The sequence below is a fragment of the Temnothorax longispinosus genome, chromosome 7 (genome assembly GCF_030848805.1).
Source record: "Temnothorax longispinosus isolate EJ_2023e chromosome 7, Tlon_JGU_v1, whole genome shotgun sequence".
In the NCBI taxonomy this organism is placed as follows: Eukaryota; Metazoa; Arthropoda; class Insecta; order Hymenoptera; family Formicidae; genus Temnothorax; species Temnothorax longispinosus.
Window position 1 is genome coordinate 14,037,072 of NC_092364.1, and position 20,741 is coordinate 14,057,812.

General features: G+C 41.3%; 1 protein-coding gene across 2 annotated transcripts in view; it reads left to right on the forward strand.

The window, feature by feature from the left end:
- The first annotated feature begins 6,908 nt into the window (after positions 1-6,908).
- LOC139816838 (discoidin domain-containing receptor 2) overlaps positions 6,909-20,741 on the forward strand; it is a 149,226-nt gene continuing 135,393 nt past the window's right edge. The window contains exons 1-2 of one of the 2 annotated variants that reach the window (XM_071784604.1): positions 6,909-7,067; positions 7,229-7,375. The gene's annotated coding sequence lies outside the window, so the exon portion shown is untranslated. Of the gene's footprint in view, positions 7,376-20,741 lie in introns of both variants that reach the window. The other variant, XM_071784607.1, reaches the window with a different exon arrangement.

Sequence of the window (20,741 nt, forward strand, 5' to 3'; positions counted from 1 at the left end):
GAATGAATATCCATCCGTTCCCCGTCAGTGCCGAGAAATTTCAATAAGCCAATTCGGATAATGGATTGGCACGCACGTGCGCGCGGTATAGGGTATAGGACGAAGTCTTCGCTGTGGCGTCGGCGCGCGCGCGCTCGCTCATGTCGAAAGTGCAACGTTATTGTCTGGATCCCGATTCGTCTCGTTTCGGGGTACTACCGAGAGGGAACGTCACGAAGTTCTAAGTGGACCACTGTTTCTGACGCGGGGTGCGCGTCGGTGCGTGTAGCCTCGCACATACGGTCGTGAATCCGTTACGGGCCGTGTGTTTATCGGTCGTCGCCGCGATCGTTTCGCGATTCACAGTACCGCGCGAGAATCTGGGCACCGGACCGAGTTTTCGATCGCCTCTCGATCAGTTACGAAACTGCGGCCGCAATCCTCGCGGAACGGTAACGATGATAGGCTGTCAGGATTTTGGTCAGGGTTCACGAAAATTATGGCCGGCTGAATACGGGTTACGAAGTCAATATGAGGAAGAGCGCCTGGAGGGTTGAATGGAATGGTCGGGCACGGAATGAAGCGTATTGGCGTCGGAATTCATCTGGGTGAAAGCTGTTGCGGTGAGTTAGTGCCGAGCTACGTAGTTATATTTTATTACATTTAGGTGTGCTTGAAAAATGTTTGTGGTTCGATGTAAGTATCCGGTTCTCTTTTAAATTTATTCTACCCAGAAATATAAATTTTTAAATCTATCACAGTAAAGTATATAGAGAAGAATATAATCACTTCTTGAAAATCTTTATTGGAACCCCCATCTCCGAGCATTGCATCTGTTATAATAACGCGAGGAAAAAATATTGCATTTATTGTAAACATATCATGTCTGTTTTCTTTCGATAGCGGATCTATCTAAAAATTATCGTCTTGATTTCGCTAAACATACTACAAAAAGAATTACGAAGAATCGCGCATGTGAATTGAGAATGCTGTATCTCATTGTCTAGACTAGAGAACGAGGAAACTACAGCGTGACTCAATGTTACAGTCGAGTAATATCGTGAATATACGCTTGGAATGTAATTATATTGTGAATTTGAAGCGCCTACTTTAGAAATAATTTGCATATCGCCTAAACTACCTGCCTACTACCCTGCGACGTATGAATTCTACGTCGTCCGAATCGCAATGTATACACGCTGAATGAATTCCTTATTATAGTAGTTGCGTGTGCGTAGATTAAACATATAACAACATCGCTAAGATCACCGTTGTGTTTACCTGTTCGTGTAATTTTGCGTGTAATTTTGGCTTCTTGTCGCACATCAAGTATATCTTTTATGCTATTATTGTCAGATTATATTTTCCCTATCAAATCGAGAGTTTTTGCTACTCCATATTTCATATCTCGATATAGAAATATGAACTTCGAATTAGCAGGCTGATACCCTGGGATTACCATAGCCTCTCGTAGATTAACCATATTTCAACGTTCGATTATACCCGTCCGACGCCGCGAGGCTCGTTTGCATAGGAAATAAAGCGAAATGCTACGCGGCGTACGAGAAGGCCGCTTAACGAGTAACGCGATTTAGCAATAAACGCGCGCTCTTTGTCACGCGCACACGTTCCGTTTATTACCGGCGAGCGCCAAGTTTCATAAAAAAATTCTTTCGAGGAGGAGTCTCTCCGTCGATCGGCTCCTCCGTAAGGCGCGCAATTTATTTCGTGCCTCAACCGACGGCACCCACGCGAGAGCGGATTTCCGTTTTCCAATAAAATCTCCGTTCGTATACCGTGTCTCTGTACGCGTATACCGCGAGACGCTGCGTACAACACGCTTCGAGATTCCGGGTGAAATCAGATTCTCAGTGTTGCCGCGGAAAACATCCCAAAGCCCGCAATAATAGTTTTTCGAATATCGCGTTGCATCGTACGATGTACGATCGCCTACGCGCAGTTTTGATCAATAAGGGAATTTATCTCGCGCGAAATAACAACTGTGTTTCTTATTATCTTTGCACAATTCCGGAATATATATGGGGTTATTATATCACGCCCTACAACATTTCAGTTTCCGCTACATTGCGATGAATTGGCGAGAATATATACTGAGAGATTGTCTTAAAACTAACTTATAGCCCGGCTATAAATTTTGTAATAAATTTCGGGTAGATTATTTCTGACAAAAGTTTGTAATTTAATTTATTATAATTTATACTTTTGACTGTTAAAACAGTGATATTAAGTACGCAAAAATGATAAATGATCGTTAATAATAATTGCAATATTTCTCTTTTACCTTAACAATAAGTACCTATCTATATTAATTCAATTAACGTAATACGTAAAGAAAAGATGTTAAATATCGAGTACACAAACAGCTTCTCATAGAAAAGTTAATAACGCGATTAGATTAAGAGATTACTACATACAAAAAATATAATTGGAAGTTTATAAAAAACCGGGCGACTATTTATTTTATTTTTTGTGTATTTGTACGCACTCTGTGACAAAAGGATGAAACAGTTTGACGTTCTTGTTAACTCCATTTTTCGTACGTCGTCGTACATCGTGACCCTTTTAAAAGAACTCGGTCGTAAAAGACTTCTTTCAAGGCTTCTCTTCGTATCCCGAAATCAGCTGGTGGCGAGAAGAATCCTATTTCTTCTACCATACAGTACCTAGCGAAGATTTACGACTCGTAAAACAATAGTTCCGAAGGTGTCCTATTGTAGTCCAACACATTATGAGAAGTAACGAGAAACGTTAGCCTGACCTACTGACCAACTTTTGCTATATTTTTTTTTTTGTGAACCTAGGTCAGGAGGACTAAAACCTTTTAAAACTTTTGAAAGGATATTCAAAGGGATCTCCTAGCGAGACGATTATTAAAAGACTCAGAAACTTTACGTAACTGCAGTCTTTTCAATTTTTACCTCCCGCAGATTTTGGGTTAAGATATATGTTATTTTCGCAATAATTTGGGTTTATTCTTACAGAAACAGAACACCCAAGAACTTAAATGTCGTAAATTCTCGAGATCCTGTATTTCATACGTGTTAACTTTTGAACCGCCAAAAGAGAGAGAAATAATCTTTCTTCTGTCTTTCCAACTTTTTCTTTTTCTCACGTACAAAGGACTAGTGATAATGCATTTTAGAAAACTTAATCTTGTTTCTTACCACAAATTTGCATGCATTATAGAAATGCTTTCAACACATCCATGAATTATAATCGCGGCATAAAAAATTGGTTTTTTCTAATAAGAAAAAAAAATCAATTTCACAAATAACAAGCGAAGAAAGCACAATCGAAAAACATCGCGCGTGTGATAACGACACGGTGGGAAGTTTCGGCGATAGATCTTTTTTGCGCGCGTATCTAAAGAAAGTTCACACACGTGACCCCCCGATGTCCGGCGCGATTATTCAGCGCGGATCGCGAGGAAGTACGTTTCCTCGACACAGTGACCTCGTCAATTTTCGGTAGAGATAGTCCGGTATCCTCGGAAGGATTCGGGCCTCTTCCTGCGGCAGCCAAGATTTACGGATGTCATAAAGCACTAAAAACGGTTACGGTAACTTCGCCCGACGTGGCAGTTTTATTTGCGCCATACATTCGGCGGCGACGGCGGCTGAGCGTCTACCATATCGTCGCTCAAAAACGTACAAAAGTAACAATGAAACGTGCGATTTCGCTCGGGCGGGCGCGTCGAAAGTTTTCCGCGGCGCTAGGAACCCACACGGCGCGCAACTTTTCGCGAACACCTCGGTGGCCCCCGTTCCCCCTTTGCGCTTACGCGCTCTACGCGCGGCGAGGGATGTATATTTCCACGCCAGGCAGACAAACCGTGCGCCACTTCCTCTCTCATAAATAAATATGAGCTTAGTCTCGTCCGTCTCACTTCCTCTCAGGCTGTCGTATTTGCCGACGTACGAAAAAGAAAGGCGACCGAATGGCGGGCAAACAGCAACCCACGAGAGGAAATATCTCGACATTCCTCCGTACGTAGGGGTACGTACGTCAGCCGTCGCTGTCTTCGTCTCGAGAAAGCTTATAGCATCGCGCGTGCCTTCGATCTTCGATAATATATTAGCTTCCACAAGTGTGTTCAAACTTGAACGCAGATGAACCAATAAAGGCTTCGGATGCTGACCAGGGTTCATCGCGCGGAGCGAACAAAAAGCGAGGCACGAAGAGGCGAGGAAGAGGGGCGATTTTTTGCCGTTAATGAAGCTGTCCCTCTCTTGAAACGGTCGAGTATTAGCAAATACTCAGTTGGCCGTGGAAAGCGGCGTTTTGCTCGCGCGCGACAGCGCAATTACAATAAACGGCGCGTCTCTCGCTACCGGCACACATACCCCTCTATCTTTTATCCGTCTCTCTTTTACCTTCCGCAAGCTTATGCTCGTCTCGAAGGGCTTCCTTCTCCTCGGGCTAACGTTTGTTCTCACTCGCGGTAGGCAGAGAGCATAAGCGGCACGCTTACGTAGTGGGGTCGGAGCTTAAATTAAATCCGGCTAATGTAACCGACGGGTATATTAGATCTCTTGTCTGCGGGCGTATGTCCTCCCCCTTTTGCGTACATGGACTCGGGGATTGGTCCGTGGAAGGGCGAGTAGGCAGACGATGAGATTCGAGATGCGGCGATGTTAAGGGGGAGACCTGGTGGTAAAGACGAAACGCCGGTGATCAAGCCGCATAATCCTTTACTTTTTCATCCACCGTTCCACGTATTTCGTATTTATTGACTTTCGCACCGCATTTCCTGATCCTGGGATATAATTACTCAACGGCAGTTTATTTGTTGGCTTAATCGTAATTTAGTTTTGCTGCGCTTTAATCTTACGGAATCAGGAAGCGCAATAATAATTCACGCTGAACATTAAAAAACTAAGATGTAAATTATAAACATATGTGTTATTACTTATATTTTCACAAATAATATTTTTATGGTAAATATAGAATATCAATTGCGTACACACAGCTTTTGAATACAATATTTTATTATGCACATTATTTAAAAAAAACCTCACAATCCTCAAAGTAAACAATATCGTCGAAAGAAGATTCTGCTTCGTGCATTGTTATACGATCATATTAGCTTTACGATATAAATCTTAAGCTTCCCAAGAATAAGAGAGCATGTTTTTGTTAAGTTGCTTTTTGGCACGCTACGAAAGTTTGCTGCATCGAGGGCGTCTGTATGCCGTATACATATATGTGATATCCACAGACGTGACGGTGGCGAAAGAGGGAGACGCGAATAAGAGAACGAAACGGAGATAGAAGAGGATCAAAGAGAATCCGGTGGAGGTGACGACGTTGTCTACCGGCGCCGGAAGCTCCGTGATCGAATCGCTAATTAGCACTCGCTCCCAGTCCGGAGGACTCTTTGAGAGTAGCAACTACTTCTCTCCTGTCGTTAATGCATTCGGATCGAGTAAATCCATTTTAAGCTCGCTACGCCGCGGCTGTGAACGCCGGGGACGCAAACTTGTCGAGAACAATTAATCGTGTTTATTTAAAGATTTACGGCGTGACCGATTTTCCGATTAGGACAGAAAATATCGGACAGTCATAACGCATGCTAATGCATTTAAATTTCATTCTCTGCAAGCGCAATTCAACAATTCATTAATCATTATATAATAACAAATATGTGAATACTTGTATATATTATATATTTTTATACATAACGGTAAAAATTCTTCGGCAAAATAAAGTTAAACAGATATTTTCAATTTTTATGAAAATGGTATTAGGAAAAACGATGACACCGGCATTTGCCGCTTGTAGGACTACTGCAATCGTTCTGCAAAAAGAGATTTCGTCGTACGCCCACGGGTGCCATAAACACTAATTCGAATCCTACCGGTTTGCCCTCGGGATCGAACGAGGCGGAACCAGAAAGTGATAAGACACAATATCTCACAATTTCGCGCCGGGTCTTGTGGGTTTTCACGTCCGTAGTGCTAATAAATTATTACGAATGATGACGTCCGAAAATTTACGATCGACCGATAATGTTCCGTCAGTCAAAAAACGGATGGCGATACATCTGTTTTCATTACGCTACCCATGCTACCAGTCATTTACGTCAATTTATATCGATTTAATATTACAGTGATTAATGTTTACGCTGGCCATCAATATTTTCCGCGTTATCGTACAATAGGCGGACTAAATAAAATTAATCGCTCACATTTGCTTGATTCGTGAAAAATTTATTGCGGCACCTGCAAACGGATGCGCACAAAACTGTGCGTGCATCGAATGCGTTTTCTATCAATTGTTCGAGCGAAACGCTATCCGGTGCCCTGGCCGATCGCTTGTGGTCAAGCTATATACGTATATCAATCATTCTCAAAATACACAACAAAAATTGTTCTAAAAAAGTTATCTCATTAACCGGCGCCCCCTGGTCGAAAGTCGAAATACCTCGCCGAAGGTGTACACGACCTTAGAGTCCGGACGCTTAATTAAGCGGGCCGCGCGTACACGCGCGTCTGAAGGGTGGAAAAAAGATCAATAAAATCGCTAGTCTACAGGCGACCGCATTCATCCGCCACCCCATTTCTACAACATATTTTGCAACCTCGCCCCCATATACGGGCCTCGGCGCTGACCCCCCCACGCTCTGTTCGCCGCCCCTCGCTCTTTACCAGCCTCACGTGCTCGTTTCGCTCCCTCCCTTATGTCCACCACCGGGGGTGGCGAATCGGTGCGCTCGCGCGCGCGCGCGCTTGCGAGGGTATGCCGATCTACCACTAGATGGTGACAGGGGGCGAAAACCGTAAGTAAGACGGAGCGAGCGCGTGCGATCGGACAAGGACGCACGACCGTGTGAGAGAGGGTCGAGAGCCGCGCGGGTTACCCTCCCCTCCCCTCGGCCAGCTCGCCGTCGACCAACTGGAGTTTCTCGTCAGCCTGTCAGTTAGTGCCGTGGCGCCGTGACGGTTGGTTGGTAACGTTGTTCCTTCGCGCGTCGCGTTTCCTCAATGGGCACCTCGTGGACCCAGTGCGAGAAGAGACGCGGCCGCCGATAACGCCAGTGATAACGCCGATATCGTCGCGATATCGAGGTGCCCGCCCCGGTAGTTTTGCATTTTTCTAAACGGATTAGCTCGATGTAGCGCGCATAGCGTATATAGGATTGTGTGAGCTTTAGAGGCTTGTAAATAGCATCCTGCCGAGAGGGAGAGGTGTACGTGTGAAAATTTTTTAAAAAAATATTTGTATCAAGTGAGGAACATATAGAGGAAGGTAGGATCTATACAGAGACCACGGTTGTGATCGATGATTTCTTTGGTGCTCTTTGGTGTGTGCGCGCGTACGGTCGCTGATTAATAGAGCATCCCGAGCGGATATACATGATACATTAACGCACAAGGTGAGCATATCTCCTTTTCTCTCATAACGAACCCCTTTTAATTACGCGCGCGCTCTCGTCAAGTGACGAACGGGACTGGAGAACGGAGCACGCGAACGCAGCTGCAAAATTGTCAAAGGGTGCGGTGCGCGGGTGTTATCGATACCAGCGTGTAATTTCGCCGTGATATCTGTAATTACGTCGGGAAATTAGAATATAAATTGCCGACGGGAGAGCAGTTTCAATTGTACTGTCCGGAATGTATATTAGCGCATATCCGTCAAACGATCTGCACTTTTGCAAACTTGCATACTTCAATAATTCTGATAAAAGCATACTTCATAAAAAATTATTTGCAAATAATAATGTTCAAATATTATTTTACATGGTGCTTAGTAATTTTTTGTAAAAGAAGGAATATCCCTTCCTCTACTTTTTGCCTTGTGGTGGAATTAGAAAAATATTCAGGCAAGTTTTTCTATACGCTTAAGATGCTCTCGGGAATTGTAGAGAGAGGTCCATACAAGTCTATTCTTTTCTAATCCGGCTCCGAGAAACGTCGGACGGAATCTGATTTCCTTCTTCATTCGTTGTCATTCATTGTCGCCTCGTCCCTCACTCTGAAAATGATCGCGATGAAGCCGTGAAGGGATTCCATGCATTTCGAGTCGAGGAGTCAGGATAGCATCGATTAATTCTGTAAGCTCCATTTCCGACGAAAGGCGAACGCGAGGCAGAATCAAATGGAAGAAGATAAAGAGTGAATGAGGTGGATTAGCGAGAGAGAGGGCCCTCGAAGGGTTCGTCGACGACTGTTGGCACGCAGAAGGAAGGGGACAAATGAAATTTCGTCGCGGCAAATTGTCCGAAAGCGACGCCGCAGAAATCACCCCGACGATTAACAGGAGATCTCCTAAGACTTGCTAATTTCCTGCTCGGAGAACGCGCCCGGGGATAGGGAGAGGCAATATCGAATCGGAACTCCCATCCATTAGCGCGGCGATCTATTTGTTGGAGACCTTAAATCCTCTGGATCGAGACGTGGACTGGTTCGCCAAGAACTCTTTAATCCTCGCGGCCCCTCAAAATACGGCTCACGTTCCGGATCCACGTAGTTTCGAGGTAGCAAAATAACGCAACAGGCAATGACGGATGAAAGAGAGCGAAGGAAGTCGGGCGGAATTGGAAATGGTCCAAGGAAGTCTCCGATCCTCCATTTCTATGCGATTTCGATTCCTACCGAACTGGTGCCAAGTTCGGAGTAAATTAGTTGTACGAGTGTTTACTACCAATTACACCTAGGCATCGTCAATGCATTTGGACGAGATCCGAGTAGGCCATTTTCTTCATGAAAATATATGTATATTCATTATGCCAAGATTTCATATTCAATTATGGAAAGCAAACAGAATGAGAGAGAGAGAGAGAGAGAGAGAGAGAGAGAGAGAGAGAGAGAGATCGTCATTACGGTTACGCCCATATATCTCGACGCTTTCAGGAATGGGAACAAGAATTGAGAAGGCATAAACTGTCGTTATGAGAAATCGAAGATCGTGCCTCATCCCGTCGAATGCCGAGCGTGTTCGATGTCGCGCGATTTTAGTGGATTTAAGCGCAGTCAGGAAAGTAGGTTCTGAATATTGATGAAGGGATATGAATATATTCATAGGGGCTAACAGTTTATTTCTGCAGCCAGGTCGAATCGGTTCGCATTGATCACTCTTCGATTCGTGCAGCAGCCTTTTCTACAGTAAATTTGAACGATTAATATTCGTAGATCCGTGTTCTCCGTTCCGTCGGGGAGAGAGGGGGAGGGAGGAGCTCACGAAGTTCTCCAGTTGCGAGGCCGAAAATCCTTCAATTTCCTTCTTTCCATTATGTCCGTGATTACTCGATGTAGATCCCCGACGGCGTGCTTGACAGTCTTCGCAATCTTTAACCCCGGCTCATAATATCTTCATTACGAGACAAGAGCCTCGCGAAATTTTACGACAGCTCCTTTGACGACTTCGCAGCGGGATTGACTGCTGACGAACCGGCCATAAATTATTATCTAGTTGTTATTAATCTGCGCGCGCGACGACGGCTTGACGATCGATACTTTATCACCCGACGTGGATCGTTCCATCTCGCGCATTATCGCGAACGGTATAATGATAAATTCCATCGGCTCGGGGGCGCGCGAGAGAAAAACGATAAATTAATATCTGCGCGATAAATTTTCCGCGACGTAGACAGTGACGTTGCCGAAATAATCGAAATGCTAATTATTCATTTGCATAATTAACGCGAATGCAGTAAAGCGACCTCCGGCGCACCGTGAGCGGTCCCACATGCCATTGGAGATTAACGGTAGCGTGCGTCCTGTTAATGTTCATTTTGAATATTAACTTCTCGGAAATGAACGTGCACGATCGTCGAATCATTATGGCCGAATTTAACGCGGCTGAGTGAACCGCGCGTATGCAGCCGCCGCTATGAATTTCCGGTGTTATCATTTTCAGAATCGCCCGCTGCTGCTGCGGGTATCGCTGCGGAATCGCGATGACACACCGTCATCATTGTAAATCTCTATCGTCACTCTGGGTATCTATTTAATTGAAATTTCCTACGTTATGCATTTGCGCCGTTTATTATGTTATAAATAATGATCGCGTGTATAAATTTTATGATATACGCCAATCATATTGAAAAGATCTAGACGAAATAATACAAGTTGTCAACCACTACTGTCAACCACAACTGTCAATCACTAGCGTGTGCAGCTAAGCGAAAGTATTTCAAAGTAAATTGGAAAAAGGTTCTCCTTTAAAAACATACTTAGTGGTTAAGGCGTCGACAAATGAAATATTTTTCTATTTTCTTCGCATAACTGACCAAACTGAAAGTTGAAACATAAAGGTCCTTAAATTTATGTGATCGTAACCGTTAAATCCACGCTAGCGACCATTTTGCACGCACCGCTTCGCTCGGAACGTGGCGCGCGTCGTTCACGGTCGATTTCGAAAAAAATTCCTCCGTTAAAAGAGAAAATGGTCCTTCCGTTTTAAAGAGATTCTCGGCGTTTCGAATGTGGCTTCTCTCGGGCTCCCCGTCGGTGTCCAAACACGAAAACGAAACAGCGGGTGGGCCATAGGCACGATGATGGCTCCGCGTCAACGAGAACGTATCAGCCAGCTGCCGGCGCGGGCGGGTAGATTTAGAGGCAGTCGGGGGTCCCTGCACCTGATTGCCGGACATTCATCTACCCCCGGACGCAGAAGGTGTACTAACTCCGTGGGAATCCACCACTCTTCTTCCATCCCTTACGCACGCTTGTTGCACGATGGCTGAACGCGCACGGCCGCGAGATAATGGCTTTCTAATTGCCGCCGCGTGACTGTGTATAGCTGGACTTTTCCTCTGTAGTTTCACAAAAAAAGAAGACGCCAAAATAGAAAGAACTACAGAAAGGAAAAACATAAGGAGAGGAAGCGCTGTAGAAAAGAAAGAAACCGCTCAGGCGATGTTTTTGTAGTTTTCCAATAAAACATCCGTGCAAGAAGTTAATTAAGAACGAAGAATAATTCATGGGTTGTCTATAAAATGCTGACTCTCTATGATTTGATAGATGTTTAATTATGTCTCATATAACACACATACTTCGTATATAATTATACGATTTTTCTGTTAAACGCAAACTGGTTTAGCGGCGCATTTTCTAGCTGAATCAACGATCGCACTCGTTAGAACCGCTCGAGAATAATCTCTCGGTCCACGATATCCCTCGGCATCCAGACGACATCTGAGAATGATATTCGTATTTAATAAAGTCGGAACGCGCCGGATTCGACTGCGGGAACGAGCGCAAAAGTGGTTTAATCGCCGGACTCTGGATTGTCAGAACGCGGGCGCAACGATAAAGGGGCGATTTTGCGACCTGGGTCATTTGTCGGGTCAGGTTTTAACGATCGCCGCGCGGACGTTGTTACGTTTTAATGCTTAACGTAACGGCGGTCGGCCCTCGCATATGAGCCGCAAAATCGATCCTCCGGCCTCGGTAAACCGATCATAAATTCGAGCGACTTAGAACGCAGGTAGAACGTCACGGGTGAAGGAGGAGGAGCAGGAGGCCGTGCACCTCCTCGACCTTCTCGGCAGCGGCGGCTCACGTTGCACCTTTCGCGCGCATAATGTCGCGGTTTTAAGTGCCCACGCGTGCTCGCTTCCTCTCTCTTTCTCTTTCTCTTTCTCTCTGCTCCTTTTCATGAAACGCGTCAGGAGATCGAGAGAGTGAAAGGATGAAATATGCAAGACAACATAATGTTACCTCCTAAGGGATACACCTGACGTAGGAAGAACGCACGGAGTGCCTGTACCGAATATATCCACCCTCGGGAATAAACCGCCTGGCCCATAATTCATTCTAAATACTTGTATGCTAATAACGACGCCACGATGCAGCGGAAATTTACTATTCCCAGGCGTTCCCCGGTAGTCTTCCTTCTGCTTTGCCCTCCGTTCTTTTCGTACGCCTTTCTGTTCTTTATCCCTTTATTCCCGTCGCTCTGTCTCCAACCGCCAACCGTACCTGTACGCTCCCCTTTTTACTCACTGCTACCCCTCTCCCCCTTCTCCTCCCCCGTCCCAACCATCGTGAGGTCTTGAAGAACCGGCGTATTAGCTTTACATTATACGCGCGATGGAATTTATGCAACGGCCGTGGGATCCGTAATCCCGTAGAACCATAAAGTCCGTTATCTCGATCGTTTATCCATGATTCTGCGTCTCCGCGTTTCAGTGCCGCGACTACCTCCTTTCCTCATCCCGACTTTCTTTCTGGCCGCCATGAAAAGTCAGCGGAGAAGCGAAATTGAAATTCTTCTCTGCGAATGACCCGCGGAAAACGGACGACGCGGATTCATCCGCTGAAACAGTAGATGCACTTCAAAACTTCGTGGTATACGACCATATATTTCGAGTCTTTATATCTTTCTCTTTCATCCCTTCGTGCTAGCATAAAGAACATTCGGAGCCGCGGAAGGCCAAGTCTGTTATACTTTGGAGCTACTTCCGTTTCGACGATTTTATCCTGGTTTCTAGCACCTCTTCTATATCTTGAACATCTTGAAACCGTTGATTAATTGCACATAGTTTTTAACTTTATTATTATTCTTGAACATTTAAAAAATTTAATTAAAATTTAATTAAATTTGTAAAGAAATTTATGAACTTTAATTATAATAACCTTTTGTATTATTAGCGAAAAACAATCTTAATTTTTGCTTTTTAGTTGCAAAATTGCAGAACATGAGATTATTCCCACTCAATAAGCCTAAGTACTTTTGGGTTAATCGTTTGAAAATGTAGAGCTATATGTATTTCGTAAACGACGCAACTAACATGAGACTTTTCCTAACGAGAAAACTTCAAGGGCTAAATTAATTAGCATGTCGTGACTTCGAATTAGAAGCCGTAAACAGTAGCGAATGTTGCATCTCGCAACGACATTAGCACTATAAACCATAATCGTTTTCAAAATTGTGAAAAACTTTTAGTTTTGCTGATATTACGAATTTGGAGTCTTTGTAAAAATTTGAAATTAAAGTCTCATAGAGTGGTTTATTTTTTAAATTTATTCTTTTTACTTTTGCATTAGTATCTGTGTTTGCTTTTGTATTAGTGTCTGTTATTTTACGCTCTAAAACAAATAGATTATGAAGACATAATATTAAATTAAGTAATATATGTACCTACTATCTATTTTAAAAAATATGTAATAGCTTTCACATATATTTACTATATTTATGGTAAATATCGTCGAATTTACTTGTTTCTTGAATATACTATAATTTGTACAAGAATTCGGACATTATTAGTTGGCTACTTACATGCACTAATTAAAAATCATCAACCATGTGTCACGCAGAAAATCACGCGATATGAAATACTTTATGCTTCGAAAAACAGCACTTTAATTTTAAAAGATGCTCTTTGAGATTTGATTTGGCTTCTTTGACGGCATATCAAATTTGCTTGGAAATTCTGGAAATGAAATTCTCAGTGCAACCGGTATTACGCGCGAATATTTAACGATACCCGCTATCCCGGGATATGCTAATCATTGTAAGAGTAATATTCTTGAAATTACAAGGCGTGAATATCAAATAAAACGAAAAGTATATATGCCATTGCGTCGAAACTTATTAAAGTTTCCTGAACCTGACAATTCGCGTGACCGTTTTGGCCGTAACGCGCGACGACTTTATGCAAATTGTAGGTCATCAAACGAGTGTCGGTGAGAGAGGAGGAGGGGGCGAGGCGCGGTGCAGTAAACGCTTTCTTTCTCACCGAAAAATCGGTGGCACGACCGAACCCGGAGTGCACGCGTGGCCTAACAAGGTCCTCTCCTTTGCGTCTCACTCTGAATGCTACGCTAACGAGTCCAGCCGGTAAATTATTTCGTAAAAGGCGACGTTTTACGCGGTCCGCCGCGGTATCCGAGTTATAATTTCCGCCGTGGCGATTTTATAGAGCCGGTCGCCTCGACACGAAGCTCTAAACGTTACCCACAAGCTGCAATCAATTTCGCGTACAGCCGTACCTTAGTGCGCGCTATGAAATTCTTTGATGACCACGCGACGTTCTCGAGATGCTTTTAAAAACACTTTGTGCATATGGTACTTTCGGGATATTCACTGCTATTATTTAAACGCCTATTATTACGCTTTGATATTGTCATTAGATGGCGTTTATATGAGGATGTTCTCTTGTATATCTAAATAACTACATTCATTGTTTTAGCATCCGTGTTTATGGCATGTATTAAATAAGACATTCTAATAAAATACAGCTGCATAATGCAGTAAAATTTCTTGATAAAATCTTATTAAAAAGAGATTATTTGCCATATTTATTTATATTTTATTTTTTATATCGGAACACTATAACGCGTATTAAACCAAATGAAACTTAACCGACAGGAAGTAAAATCTTTATCTCGCTTTCAAGTGACCTTAAAAAGCGGTTTCGCGCTCGTAATGCCAATTAATATCAATAATTTCGTGTTCCTTTAATTTACTTTCAGTGAATAACCGTTCTCTCGATTCCGTTGAAACCTTTAATCAGACGACACTTTCGCAATTTAATTGAACCAAAGTTTTACGGTCACATATCCTATTAAAAGAAAATGATAATTTAATTAAATATAAATTAATTTAATTACTCCTAGGATATGTGCAGCATATTTAAATACACGCACGCACACACATACACATACATTAAGATTTTTAAAGCTTGCATCGTCTGACGACTCGTAAGTTTCTCTCAATTTGACGCCAACTTTAATTTAATCCAAATTTATATTCCAAAATAAAACTTCGCCAAAAGCGGCGACGATTTAATTAAACGTAAATTAAGTCGACAATCGTTTACAGTATATACCGGATTAACGCTATTACGACTCGTCGGTGGCCGTCGGCACGGAATACTGAATATCCAATTTAAAAGTCTCAAGAAACTTGAAACCCCCCTCTTTCGTGAGAAGCACAGAAAAGCGGGTACGCGTTCTCGTCCCTCAAATTTATCCACGGAATAATAGATAAAGCGTATACTTTTGCCTCGACACGTTCACGGCACCGGAAGGGAAGGAAAAGTCTCTCTCCGGCTTATACCGTCTGCGCGAAATTAGCATGCAAGTCCGTCCGGCGTTGTTCCTAAACGCCGCCATGGGTAAAACATTATACCTCATTCCACGGAGAACGTCAGCAGCGGCAGCGGCGACGGCGGCGTCGCGTGGCAGGACGAATTTTCAAACGTCAAACGGGGAATCGGCTACCACAACCCAAACCACCGCCACCATCACCATCACCACCATCACGGAGGCATCATTACCCTTTAATGCATGCGGACGTCCTTTGTGTCTTTTGAGGACTTCTCTCCCCCTCTCTGTATCTTTCCCGCCAGCTGCCCACGTGTGCCGCTCATCGGGCATACAAAAAAGCGAGAGTAAAGAGACGAGCCGGACCGAGCCGGACATACAACGCGTGTCGCGTGGGGTCCAAAGGTCCGAGGGAGCGGAGACGCGAGAGGATGGACGCACAGAGGTGGACAGATGAACAGAAAGGGAAGATTTTTAGACAAAGCGAGAGAGAAGACTACGGGGACCAGGGTTACTGATAGGGAGTAGGTAGGAGCAGATAGGCGGTAGCCAACCTTCTTGGTGGACGCTGCTATCACGTGGACGCAAGAAGCCTCCCTTCATTATGTATTCCATTTCACTCTCGTATTCCCTTTTACCCGGCACATCATCCATTGTCAACTTTTCCCATATATCTATATGCTCAGTCCTTATAGCTTCATTTTTTATTTCCAACTGACCCTTTCGATCGCAGCAGGATCTGATGGCTTGTTTTTCATACGCGGAGTGACCGAAACTGACCGCAGAATGAATAATTCTCTGACAGATGTCAATGTGAGATCACATATGAAATTCATCTGTATAAAAGCATTTTATTCCTTTATCTTTGCTCGCCTACAAAATACACTTATTGTAGGTATATTCTGGTATATTAAAAATGGATTTTTTTTTACTTTTGCGTATATAACAATAATATAGTATAATAATAGTGAAATAGCGTAACTCTTCGGTAGGGAAATAACCCTTTTTCGGAATGTATTTGAGGAACATAAAACAAATCTGAAGGTAGAATCTCTAGGATCACTAAAACACTTCGCTCTGTCTCCATCGAGGATCGCGGTAGCCCAAACAAGGTGAATCCGTTCCCCAAACAAGCGTGAAGCATCACCGGTTTTAGTAGGACAATGAATTATTCTGTCCCGGCGAACGTTTTCATTCGCCTCTCCTGCATTCATCGTCGAAAGGGAAGACAGCAAAAGAGAGCGGGCGAGAAAGCGACGGTGTGACAGACCCTTTTTTCCCTGAGAATCCGCTCAGGGGGATCGCGGTCAAATCGTCGTTTCGTAGGACAGTTTTATTACGTCGCGAGATCGCCTCGCGCCCCACAATCAGTCGAGTCACACTGTGTCTGCGTGCGTTTGTCCCGCATTATGCGCCGTACAGAGAGAAATTTCCGGAGTGACGTACAGGGTGTATCAAGACGATACAGAGCGGTACGGCGGGTTGCCCATTCGAGCAGGCGCGCATGGTCGTTCACAATTGCGTTGACTTCGGTGCATCACCTATAATCACTCGCATATCTTTTTTACAATAAAATGGACTTTGTAGCGCCCGAAGTTGCAATACAATTGTGACGGATTTCCGTAGCAGTAACGTTAAAACAGAAGTCGAGATGACAATATAGGTTATGAAATAAATTTTATTAAGAAAACGAAAGACATTTTCTCTCTTACGAAAAAAGCTCGTACCATAGTCCATCATAATCATTATATTATAATTTTATTACTTAAATTATTTTTTGCACACAATGTTTATGCACAGGACAAAAGTCAGCAATTAGTATATGTGTGCAAATTTAAATTATAAGTCGGCGAATAAATTTCATTCAATGTAAGTTTAAATAATGGCAGAAATCACCATTAACAAATCTTACAATATTCATTTTGTTTAATTAATAAATAATTTATCATTAAATTGATAATCAATTTAATATATCAATAATAATGAGCATTATATAATTTTTTATATAAATGATGCTGCTGCATCTTAAAAATCTTAATCTTAATCTCATAAACAAGAGGTTTATTAGTATAAAATATGATACATTTTAAATATGATGCTAATAAATAGTTTATATAAGCAAATTATCATAATATTTAATGAATACTTTTTAGTAATAAATTCCTTGTAGATTTAAATGAGATTCAGTAGCATTATTTACATAAAGATGCTTATTAGCATCAGTATATTGAATTAATTATTAATGTTAATGATGAAATATTAATAATCTGAAATAAATGTTGTTAGACATAAGATCCGCTGATAATCGTTTTTATCGTTATAAATAACGATGGAAACGGTTATCAACGGATCTCGTGCCTAATAACACTTATTTCAGATTATTAATATATAGATATAATATATATATATTGTCACGTCTTTTTCACTCCCGGAGCGGTCCGGGCCGTGTGACGGATCAAAAGGAGAAGGAGAGAAGGATGATAGGCCTCTCCGGCAGTTCTCTCGCACCCCCGACACTCCATTAACCGAATTTTATTGTTGGGCGCCTGACGCGTGAATTCGCGTCCGCGAAATCGCGAGAAACTAAAGAGAGAGACGCAAGGCGAAATAAGTCGGTGTGCGAGGAATCGGCTAGCTCGACCTAATAGCAGAACGCGCCCTCAGAAAAGATTTTTAATAACGAGACAAAAAATATTCTTGACATGTTTTATCTTATCACAACCTGAAGTAGTATAAAAATAAAACAATATTGAGATTAAATCAATAATTCCTATTCTCTTCTCTCAATAAAATAAGATTGACTTAATATCTTGAGACAAGAATATATAAATTTAAGCTTATACATTCTTGCGTTTAGACTAATCTTCACGCGACGTTATAAGTTATAATGTCGCGGAATAAAACGGCTTCCTATCAAATACGTTTTGTATGATCATAAGTCTAAAATCATAAATTATAAAAATAATCGAAAATCATACGTTTTGTATAAAAACGTAATAATAAAATGTTACAAAATAATAGCTGTTTTTGTTCATAAATACCTTTATTTTGTTCTATCACAAAAGGATTTGAAAAAATAATATAATAGATTCCTAACAATCTACAAATTCTCTTTTTGCAAGAATAGAATAAGATTTTTTTTCAGATTCGTCTATTATTGAATCAAGAATATTATAGGATTGTCACAAAGTTCTATCTGCATCTTTCTGAGAAAGTTAGAGAGATAGTATCACGAATATATTTCATTAAAACTTAAGAAATTTTCTATTTAAGACAAAATATTGTGTTTTCAATAGAAAATTCTTAGTTACTAACTAATAAATATATCTATTGATACTATATCTCTAACTTTCTCAGAAAGATGCAGATAGAACTGTGTGACAATCCTATAATATTCTTGATTCAATAATAGACGAATCTGAAAAAAAATCTTATTCTATTCTTGCAAAAAGAGAATTTGTAGATTGTTAGGAATCTATTATATTATTTTTTCAAGATCCTTTTTGTGATAGAACAAAATAAAGGTATTTATGAACAAAAACAGCTATTATTTTGTAACATTTTATTATTACGTTTTTATACAAAACGTATGATTTTCGATTATTTTTATGATTTATGATTTTAGACTTATGATTATACAAAACGTATTTGATAGGAAGCCGTTTTATTCCGCGACATTATAACTTATAACGTCGCGTGAAGATTAGTCTAAACGCAAGAATGTATAAGCTTAAATTTATATATTCTTGTCTCAAGATATTAAGTCAATCTTATTTTATTTGAGAGAAGAGAATAGGAATTATTGATTTAATCTCAATATTGTTTTATTTTTATACTACTTCAGGTTGTGATAAGATTAAACATGTCAAGAATATTTTTTGTCTCGTTATTAAAAATCTTTTCTGAGGGCGCGTTCTGCTATTAGGTCGAGCTAGCCGATTCCTCGCACACCGACTTATTTCGCCTTGCGTCTCTCTCTTTAGTTTCTCGCGATTTCGCGGACGCGAATTCACGCGTCAGGCGCCCAACAATAAAATTCGGTTAATGGAGTGTCGGGGGTGCGAGAGAACTGCCGGAGAGGCCTATCATCCTTCTCTCCTTCTCCTTTTGATCCGTCACACGGCCCGGACCGCTCCGGGAGTGAAAAAGACGTGACAATATATATATATTATATCTATATATTAATAATCTGAAATAAGTGTTATTAGGCACGAGATCCGTTGATAACCGTTTCCATCGTTATTTATAACGATAAAAACGATTATCAGCGGATCTTATGTCTAACAACATTTATTTCAGATTATTAATATTTCATCATTAACATTAATAATTAATTCAATATACTGATGCTAATAAGCATCTTTATGTAAATAATGCTACTGAATCTCATTTAAATCTACAAGGAATTTATTACTAAAAAGTATTCATTAAATATTATGATAATTTGCTTATATAAACTATTTATTAGCATCATATTTAAAATGTATCATATTTTATACTAATAAACCTCTTGTTTATGAGATTAAGATTAAGATTTTTAAGATGCAGCAGCATCATTTATATAAAAAATTATATAATGCTCATTATTATTGATATATTAAATTGATTATCAATTTAATGATAAATTATTTATTAATTAAACAAAATGAATATTGTAAGATTTGTTAATGGTGATTTCTGCCATTATTTAAACTTACATTGAATGAAATTTATTCGCCGACTTATAATTTAAATTTGCACACATATACTAATTGCTGACTTTTGTCCTGTGCATAAACATTGTGTGCAAAAAATAATTTAAGTAATAAAATTATAATATATAATGATTATGATGGACTATGGTACGAGCTTTTTTCGTAAGAGAGAAAATGTCTTTCGTTTCTTAATAAAATTTATTTCATAACCTATATTGTCATCTCGACTTCTGTTTTAACGTTACTGCTACGGAAATCCGTCACAATTGTATTGCAACTTCGGGCGCTACAAAGTCCATTTTATTGTAAAAAAGATATGCGAGTGATTATAGGTGATGCACCGAAGTCAACGCAATTGTGAACGACCATGCGCGCCTGCTCGAATGGGCAACCCGCCGTACCGCTCTGTATCGTCTTGATACACCCTGTACACGCATGATTATGCGGAAATTATTCCAAATGAGATCGCGTCCTAGCTCCGTTTGTCGCGCATAGCTAAAAGCATTTGAGCGCTTCTAGCTATGAGCAAATTTGCCAAATTTGTGTACCGATCTGCGGTTAGTTGACGACGCTGTTGTCACTCATAACTAAACGAGAATGAGAGTGAAATATTTCATTAAACCGATGAAGGAAGTGGCAAGGTATATTTACTCCAAAGTTTAATTGCGAGCTAAGTAATACTATGGATAATGCAAAGTAGAGGATAGATGAGTATATCCTCTTTTACCTCTCTATCATTATACATTTTCGTAGAAAAAAAATCTGTGACGGGGCTGATGCGTATGATTATGTGAAATTGTTGAACGTTCGCATAGAACCCTTTAATCTTTCCTTTGTGCGCGAGAACGGCGCATTGACGCACTTTTTGCCGAAGCGAAATCGTTTTACTAGAGCGCCTCTGATCGACAGACTGCTTACGGATTCAATTACGCCGGGTTATCGACTTTGTGACTACGATCCGGTCCAATTACAGCCTTGCGCGAGCAAGGAGCAGCGACGATTAATCGAAAAGAAAAAAAATGGTCGCATCCGGCGATTATAGATCGGCGTGGGT